This window comes from Ictidomys tridecemlineatus, chromosome 12, assembly GCF_052094955.1.
Source record: "Ictidomys tridecemlineatus isolate mIctTri1 chromosome 12, mIctTri1.hap1, whole genome shotgun sequence".
Taxonomy (NCBI): Eukaryota; Metazoa; Chordata; class Mammalia; order Rodentia; family Sciuridae; genus Ictidomys; species Ictidomys tridecemlineatus.
Window position 1 is genome coordinate 99560928 of NC_135488.1, and position 8712 is coordinate 99569639.

Here is an 8712-nt window from a genome sequence, read left to right on the forward strand (position 1 = left end):
AACTCAGAGCTTTCTCCCTTTTCCTGGACGAGGCACCAGCCCTGCCCTGTCGCCCCTTCGCAAACAGAACTCTTCCAAGCAGTGTCTGCCTAGCCCCGAATCTCCACCATCTGCCAAAGTCATTTCCATGTCTCCCTGAATCATCTCTACCCTGCCACATACAGACGGCCTGGGACCCCAGACTCTGCCCAGAAGCCCCCGCCAAGCCCCTCATTCCCCCACCCCACCTCCACCCGTGGGGATCTTTGGCCCATTCCGCAGGGTCTCTCTTTTTCCTGCTCCTGAGCACCTTCTGCCTTCTGCCTCTGCGGCTCCGCTCTGGCCTTGCCCCGGGGCCTTCCACTAGAATGGTTGTGCTTCTGTGGCTGTCTGCTTGGCACTGCCAGCCCCCAGGGCAAGCCTTGAGCCCCTGTGGGACCTCCCTTGGTCCCTTGGTGCAGACACAGTCAGACACGGGCAGCCTTGTGTCAACCCCTGTCAGGGAGCCCCAGGAAAGGGCAGCTTAGCAAACCTCCTGAGGACTTCCACGAAGCCAGGAGGGCAGTGGTGAGGAAATGGAGGGCCATGAGCGGGCTGGAAGCCAGGGCAGGTGGCAGCCCACACACTTGCCTGTTAGTCACTGAGGGCACCCAGCAGGGCAGAGGTTATCCCCAAAGCTGGGGAGCAGTAGGGCCCTCCACAGAGCCAGGGGGAGAAGGCCTGGTGTCAGAGTTCGTCTCTGTTGCTGAAGATGTGCCTCCCTTCTGGACTCCCCAGCAGTTCCCAAAATTGCCAGAGGAGGGACGTCTTAATTAATCACAGGCGGGTGCTCTGGGTCTGGTCTTTGAGCCAACACACGCTGGGCTCCATAAACCACCCTGAGTGCAACTGGAGTCCTCTTCCTGCGGCCCAGGAGCTCTGGGTGCAGCTTCTCCTCTCCTCATCTGAAGTGGACTCCCAGCAGCAGACCAAGGAGACGACGGCTCCCACCACGTGGGGCTGAGGGTTGTGCACCGACCACGTTAGCCCGTCACCTATTCTTCCAGCCCTCCGCTAGCGCTTCACTTCACGTGTGTTCTCCCTCTCACTTCAGGGTGCAGCTCCCAGAGACGGTTCAGGGGGCGGTGAGGGGAGAGGGAGGGGGTGCTTCTGACCTGGGTGGTGTTACCAGATGCCTCGACTTGCCTGGGACAGTCCCATTTTATGTCTTTATCAACAAAGTCCACTCTCGGGCTAAGAAGTGGCCCTATCTAGAAAATTAATTCTAGGTTGAGGACCTAACTGATTTAGCTTAAAGGGGACAGCTGTGTGTCAGGTGTCCTGTTCCCTAGAGGGTCAACCCGGCCGCAAGAAGCAGGCACTAGAGGGCGCCTGTGAGCTGTGCGGGGATCTATCCACCTTGGACTGTGCCAGGAGCCCCAGGAGGGAAGGTGGAGACCAGCTGGGGCAAGTGTCCAACCTCTGCTTCCTTACGGAGCCCTGCTAAGCCCTGTTCTGGCTGAGACCTGGCATGACCCACCTCCTTTCCCCTCTTCCTTCTGCCCAGCAAAGAGGGCCTAACCAACCCTGGGAATCCAAGGGAGAAGAGGAGTCCTGGCCCTGGCCACCCTTCTCTGAAGTTCAGCCTGGCCAGCCCCTGCTTGCCCTTCCCCGGCCTCTCCAGGGGGGCATGTTCCACTTGGGCTTTGGTATCCAGCAGACTTGGATGTGGGTTGTATTTCTGATATTGGTGGCTGCTTGACCTTGGCACGTTATTTAACTTCTCTACGTCTCAGCTGTCTCACCTGTAACAAGAGTATCTGCTTCACAAGGTGTGAGGATTAATGCAATAAAGAACACAGCACACAGCACCATCGCTGGCACTCAGGGGAGCAGCTTCCTGGTGAGGAAGCCCCAGCTGTGTCTCTGGTGGAGTCCTTGTCTGCAAGATAGGAACAAAGTTGGACTCTGAAACCCATGGTGTGCGTCGTACAGACAAATTTTCTTTTTCTTTTTTTTTTTAAAAAAAAAGAGAGAAAGAGAGAGAGAGAATTTTTAATATTTATTTTTTAGTTTTCAGCGGACACAACATCTTTGTTGGTATGTGGTGCTGAGGATTGAACCCGGGCCGCACGCATGCCAGGCGAACGCGCTACCGCTTGAGCCACATCCCCAGCCCAGACGAATTTTCCTGACGGCGACAGCAGTGAATGTAGGAAGTCACCGATACCTCAACGCAGAGCCTCAACTCATTAAAGAATCACTCATTCCTTCATTCACGCATCAGGTACCTAGGCACAGGATAGAGAACAAACACCTGTTTGTCCAGTAGTGTCCCTTATTACAACCACTGTGCTAACACAATTATTAAGAGCTCCTTTCACTCTTGAAGTGTCCCATTTTGGATGATAAGTTATATGATCACCCACTATGTGCCAGATCCTGTCCTAGGCACAGGGGACACAGAGAGATGGCATAGCAGCCATCACCCTCCAGGGTTCACCAGCCAGTGAGTGAGGAGACAGACGAGGAGGAACGCACACGCAGTGAGAAGTCAGGGCTGGACGGGCTGCCAGGTGGCCAGCCCCGGCCCCTCTGCCCCTTGAGAACCTGTCCAGAAACATCTTTGGAGATTTGGGGTTCATTTACTTTTATTGATTTACAAAACACTTTGGGGTTAATTCCTGCCAAACATTTTCCACCTGATACATGAAGTTATGGTTCTTTGATTCATTATAATATTCTCAGATCCTGCCTTTTATTCAGATATTTGTGGCATAAAAAAAAAAAAGAATCACTAAAATCCCATCTGTTCTCTTCAGGATCTTATAAACGTCAATTTTGCAGAAGCAGGGTCCTCATTTATTTTTCATTCTCTTGGAAAGTGCATGATAGGCAAGTGACAGTGATGTGGAGGCACACACCGAGCGGCCCCCTCCTGCCCACCTGTGCCAGAAACACCTCTGTGGCATTTAGGGAAGCGGAGACGAGGAGTAAAAGGAGAGGGAAGGAGAGGCCTGCTCCTGGGGAGGTTGGGGCTCCTGCCGGGTCCTCTGAGTTGGGTTGGGGAAGGATGGCTGTTCCTGCCCAAAGGACACAGACAGCCAAGCACCCGCCCTTGGGCCAGAAGCAGGGAGGCTTGGGATGTGCGGGCTGTGGGAGGCCAGGCCTCTGCCACCTCCCCACACCCCATTCTCCTCAACCAGGGCCTTCTCACTAGAGCCTCTCATCCTCCTGGACACAGGTCCTCCTGTTTTCAGTTCAAGGCCACCCTCTGGCAACAGTCTCCGGTCCACACCTCCACGTTCCACAGAAGTCTTATCTGTTCTCCTTATCAGCTGGGCATGGATCTCCTGATCCCATCTCAGGGTTTCCCAGTCAGTAGATGTTGCCTTATTTAGATGTGTTGCCGGGAGCAGGAAGAGATGATGGAGGAGGAGGGGGCTGAGAAGCAGATAGGAGCAAAGGAGAAGAAGGAAGGAGGCCCGGGTGATTCTGAGAATCAAGGGTAATGACATCACCATGGGGAGGGTTTCACCAGGGTCAGTGGGTGGGGGCAGGGCCGGTGGCTCAGGGTATGACTCATTTATAGGAATGGGCTTTGGATCCACGAGAAGTCATTCATTTAGCAAGCCATTAATTGTTTCAACACTCATTTATTGAGCTGTTATTATGTTTCAGATCCAGGACTAGGCCCCTGGAGGGAGAGATCAGTACCAGAGCCTGAGAGCTCAATGCCTGAAGGGGAGACCCAGGAGGACAGGGGCCTGGTAGATAGATGGACAGGCTCCATTCAGAGGGATTGGCCAGGAAAGAGTCCCCTGGAGGGATGCTGGGTGGGGAGAGGCTGCCAGAGAGGAGTCTGGTAGAAGGAGACGGGGAGCTAGACAAGGGCGGGAGGGCACTCCAGGGAGCAGGAGGAGCACCAGGTTGGAAGGTCCAGAGGTGGGAGCATGGGGAGGTTTGGGAGACTATAGGGCGCTCCTGAGATGAGAAGAGAGAGGCAAGAACATGATCCAACTGGGAAGCACAGCCAGGCCCTCCTCTTCTGAGAGCAGCCCCAACATGGGGGCTGGCAAGTGTGACTCTGATACCCATACGCAGCTTGCTCAGGAGCAGGACTGGCTCCATAATCAAGCCTACAGTCTGTGCTCACCCATACCACCCCCATCAATCCTCAGGGGTGGCTTGATGGCACCAGCTGACAAATGGACGAATTGAGGTTCGGTAGAGGACAGAGATCACCAGGTCCCTTGACTGACAGGTGTCAGAGCCAGAATAAGAAGCCTGAGATCTACCCCCTACCTTTGGTACCAGGGATTGAACTGGGGGCACTGAGCCACTGAGCCACATCCCCAGCTTTTTTGTATTTGACTTTGAGACAGGGTCTCACTGAGTTGCTTAGGGCCTTGCTAGATTGCTGAGGCTGGCTTTGAACTCATGATCCTCCTGTCTCAGCCCCCAGAGCTGCTGGGATTATAGCCGTGCACCACCAGAAACCTGGGATCTTAAACACCTCCAAACCCCTCCCTGCCACCACAAGGACCCCCTGCTAGAATGGCATGGTCACCAGTTTTTCACAGCTCCTGAGCAGATCCTGCCAGTATCACAGGATATCCTTAAAAATAGTCAGGCCCCCTGTGACCTGACACCTGCCCAGCCTCAACCTCCTCACCCCTGCCCTGACAGATCCTGTTGCCAGACCTGGGCCCTAGAGCTTGGGTTGGGGGTTAGGGGGTCCTTGCTGTGCAGATCCCAATACTCTCTGTCTGTCTCAAACCTCCACATCTCCAGGAAGCCACCAGTGCTCCCTACTAGAGGAGCCAGGCCCTCCTCTAGGCCACAGAAGCCACCGGGAAGACAGGCTTCAGAAGGAGCCCTGGAATTCTTCCCACAGGAGATCCAGTGAGCACCGAGAGGTTGGCCGATGTCAAGCTGCTTTTGCATGGACAGCAGCCTCAGCCATCACCCCTGCTCCACAGAGAAGGAAGGAGGAATGGTTTCCACCTGGCCTTGGTTTCTGCCCCTGTTTCCTGCCAGCCATACATTCCCAAACATAGTTTTGCTTCTCCCTCTAATGTTTAACCTTGGGTACTTGGGTATATTTCAAGGGAAATGTAAGTCTGCCCACTTCTGATTCATACCCGCTGAGCTCATCAAAACCAGAACGATTTGGTAAGAGCTGCTGGGTTTACTGGATGCCCTCTGGGATCTGTAAAAAATCTCTGTTCCTCAGAAACAGGAAGTTTCAACAGAAGGAAGGAGGCTGGTTGCAAAGATCAACACTTGAATCGTCCCTGCCTATTGGAGAGGACCAGGGCTGGTGGCACTTCCTTTCTTCAGAAAGTCAACCAATGTAGACTCCATGCCTACTGTGTGCAGGGTCTGGGAACACAGAAGTGACTTCGTAAAGGGGCTCTGTGTTCACTTGCCGGGACCGCTGTAACACAACAGAAATTTATTTTCTCACCACTCTGGAGGCTGGAGGTCCTCAGAGATGTGAGCAGATCTGGTTTCCCCTGAGGCCTCTCTCTTTGGTTTGCAGATGGCTGTCTTCTCTCTGTGTCTTCCCTGTGTGTGTCGAAGTTTAAAACTCCTCTTCTTATAAGGGCATCAGTCACCATTGGAGTAGGGACCCTCAGGTTGACCTAATTATCTCTTTATACAATACAATCATAGTGTGAAGCATTGGGCTTAGGATTTCAACATGCATTGGCAGGGGTGAGGGCACAACACAGCCCATTATGGCCCCTTATCTGCGAAAGTCCTCTTCCTGTGCCTCCTCCTTCTCTTTGATCACTGTCTGAGGTTGGAGATTGGGACAAGGTAGTGTAGGGAGATGTCTCAGGGTCCATGTTCTACAGAAGGATGGCTTAAGGCAATGACCACCCCACCAACAGCTCTGAATTTACACCCAGCCCCCTTCACTGATGAGCTGGGTGATGGAACCCAAGCTCCATAACCTTGAAGCCTCAATTTCCTCAGCAGTATGAGAATGGGAATGGCTGCCTCCTAGGAAATGTCTGCAAAGCTCCAGAGAGACCATCCACGTGGAACAAAAAATGAGTTCTTTTCCCAGGCATGTTTCCTGTTGGGTTTCCTCCTGCAGGGAACTAAGGATGCGTGCTAATGATTCTCTGGGGAGGAGCAGACTGGGAAATTCGAGAAACGAAGGCACAGAGCCAAGATGTCAGGTCCCTCTGCAAGTCGATAGCTGAAATGCTGGCACTTTACGAAAGTCCTCAGCCTAGGGCCAGAAGGATGCTTGGCCACCATCCAGTCCCAGGAGACCCACTCAGCACACTCCAGCCTTCCTGCGGCCTCCTGACTCTTCCACCTAGTGCTTCGTTGGAAAATCCTCTACTCTCAAGGCAGCCATGTCTCCTGAGCCCTGAAGGGAAAATGCTCTGGAACTGAACCTCACCCAGGAGCACCCACTGCCAAGACCTCGTGAGCCTAGCAAGATAGGAAAACATGCAGAACTGTGCTAAGTCCAGCCGTGGAGGGTGGATCGTGAAGGGAAGACAAGTCCAAAAGCTGGCAGGGCCTTCTGCTCAGAGGAAGCCCCCACAGTCCCGAGGTGCAGGGCCCAGGCTAGTCATGGAAGGGCCTGGGTTTAATCCCTGCTCTGACATTTCCCGGTGATGGGATACTAGCAAATAGTATCTCATCCATGTCTCTCAAAGCGATGAAACACTATACAGACGTGAATTCACATTTCATTAATAAGTCAAGAAAAGACCCGCTGGCATCCTCCTCTAGGCCAGCATGGCTGCCCTGCCTCCCCAGGCTGCCAGCACTCCACGCATGCGCACCCATTTGGATCCGACTAAGAGCTAAGAGCAGATCCCTCTTTGGAGAGAGAGGGTTGAAGGCTGCTTCTGGGTCACATCGCCTCCTCAACTTCATCCCACCTCCAGCCTGGAGTCCTCCCCCACCCCACCCTCCCCAAATTACTCACTCCTGCAAACATAACTGATGACTGAGGATGAGTAAGAGGCTCAGGCGCGTCACAGTCTGACTGCCAAGAGGGTGAGTGAGTTCAGTGCTCCCTTGAGCACGGCCACGCAGACCTGCACCAGGAGTCCAGGCCACAGGACCCCAGCGGGAGCTGGGCTGTATTTGGCATGAAGTAGAAGTTTTGATCCACTCTTCCAAGACCCTGAGTGAGGGTACCCTTCTCAGCATGGAGTGGCAGCCCCAACAGCTGCCTGGGCAGGCACAGGGACCCCCCTCCAGCTCCACGAGACTGCATTCCTCTGACCCCGGCACCCTGGCTCCACCCCAGCACAGCTTGGCCCAGGGGCAGCCCTGAAATTGGCAGCCCAGCCTTAGCTGCTTTGGCAGGGCCCTAATCCTGGGGCCCACCCTGCAGGGTGCGTGCGTGCAGTGGGTGTGTGTGTTTATACTCTTGGGGACACCCTAATCCATAGTGTCAGTCAAGCAAATATTTTTGGTCTGTTTTCCATTTTCCACGTGTCTCATTTCAGAACATTTGGTGGACATGGGATCACAGCTAAGGAATGTATTAATTCAGAGCATTTTGAAATGTCTCTTTAACATTCTTGGAGACACAGTGCAAGCTGAACGTGCTCAAATAAGCAAAACAACATGCAAGCTAGACTTTCCTGGCACTTGATAAATAGGGCTGAGGCATCAGTTTCCCCATACCTAAAACGGGCGGAGTCAGGACTGGGCCGGTATGGAAAATCACTCAGGGACCTCGAGGCATGTGGCAGCCTCACCTCAATGTTCTCTGTGGCCAGTGGCACATGATGATGTCTTCATGGGAGGCTCTGAGCTCCCCTAGACAGCCACTGCTCCGAACTTGGCTGCACACAGATCTTAAGGCCTATTGCTGGGGACCTACAGGATCTGCTTTTTGAGTGTTCAAGATGACAGCAATGCACTAAAGACCAGATCGAAGCCCTCAGGACCCAGGAACTAGAAGTCAGAAAGAGCAGGTCACAAGGGTGAAGTGTTTGATGGCACCTTGGTATCCCAAGCACAGGGCTGGAACTGCAGGGAGGCTGCAAATCCACTGGTCAGGGCTTCCCTGCCACCTTGCCACCAGCTCCTGTCCCATCAGGAGGGTTGGGTCCCCTCTCCACTTCCCCCTCTTCATTAACATCAGACTGGGTTTGTTAGAAGTTCCATAAAAAATGGGGATTAAAAAATCTTAAGCAACTCATCCCGTGTTCAAGAGGTAATACTTTCTTTCCCTTCCTGAAATCAGTTGAGATCCCTCGTCACCAGAGTGGCAAAAAAAAATTAACCAGTCATCTGAAGATCCCCCACACCCTTCACCGAGGCGACTGACTTTCTAGGAGATTCACAGAGGCCAGGCATTGGGGTGACATTCCTCAGGGCCACCCATCCATGCTGGCCTCTGCTGGGATGGCCACTGTTCTGACCCTATGGTCCCTTCAGCGTGCAGCTCTCTGTGAGTCACACTGAGGGTCCAGGATACATTCTGCTGCTCCAGGACCATCACGGGACATGGGGAGGCTCTAAGACTGCCCCATCACCTCCCTGAGTCTTGCTGACCCCCAAGATCCTAACCCAAGAGTCAGACATAACTGCTCTCCTGTTCCCCTCTCTCCACCCAATCCTGGGGGTTCTTCTTCAGTCTCAGAAGGGCTGTTGGCTAGAAGTGGGAGTGGGAGCTGCTTTCTGCCATGCTCCTTCCCCAGACTTGTCTCTGTTCCCCCAAGGACTTGACTTTGAAAATGGAAGCCATGAAGTCCCGTTTTT

General features: G+C 53.6%; 2 long non-coding RNA genes across 2 annotated transcripts; one reads left to right on the top strand and one right to left on the bottom strand.

Moving 5' to 3' along the window:
- The first annotated feature begins 644 nt into the window (after window positions 1-644).
- On the top strand, window positions 645-8149 carry LOC144369414 (uncharacterized). The gene is made up of 3 exons (XR_013429137.1): window positions 645-1049; window positions 2032-3466; window positions 4753-8149. It is a non-coding gene; the product is annotated as an uncharacterized LOC144369414 (long non-coding RNA).
- Window positions 2007-3775, bottom strand: LOC144369415 (uncharacterized). The gene is made up of 2 exons (XR_013429138.1): window positions 3257-3775; window positions 2007-2249 (listed from the first exon to the last, which is right to left on the bottom strand). It is a non-coding gene; the product is annotated as an uncharacterized LOC144369415 (long non-coding RNA).
- Window positions 8150-8712: the final 563 nt, after the last annotated feature.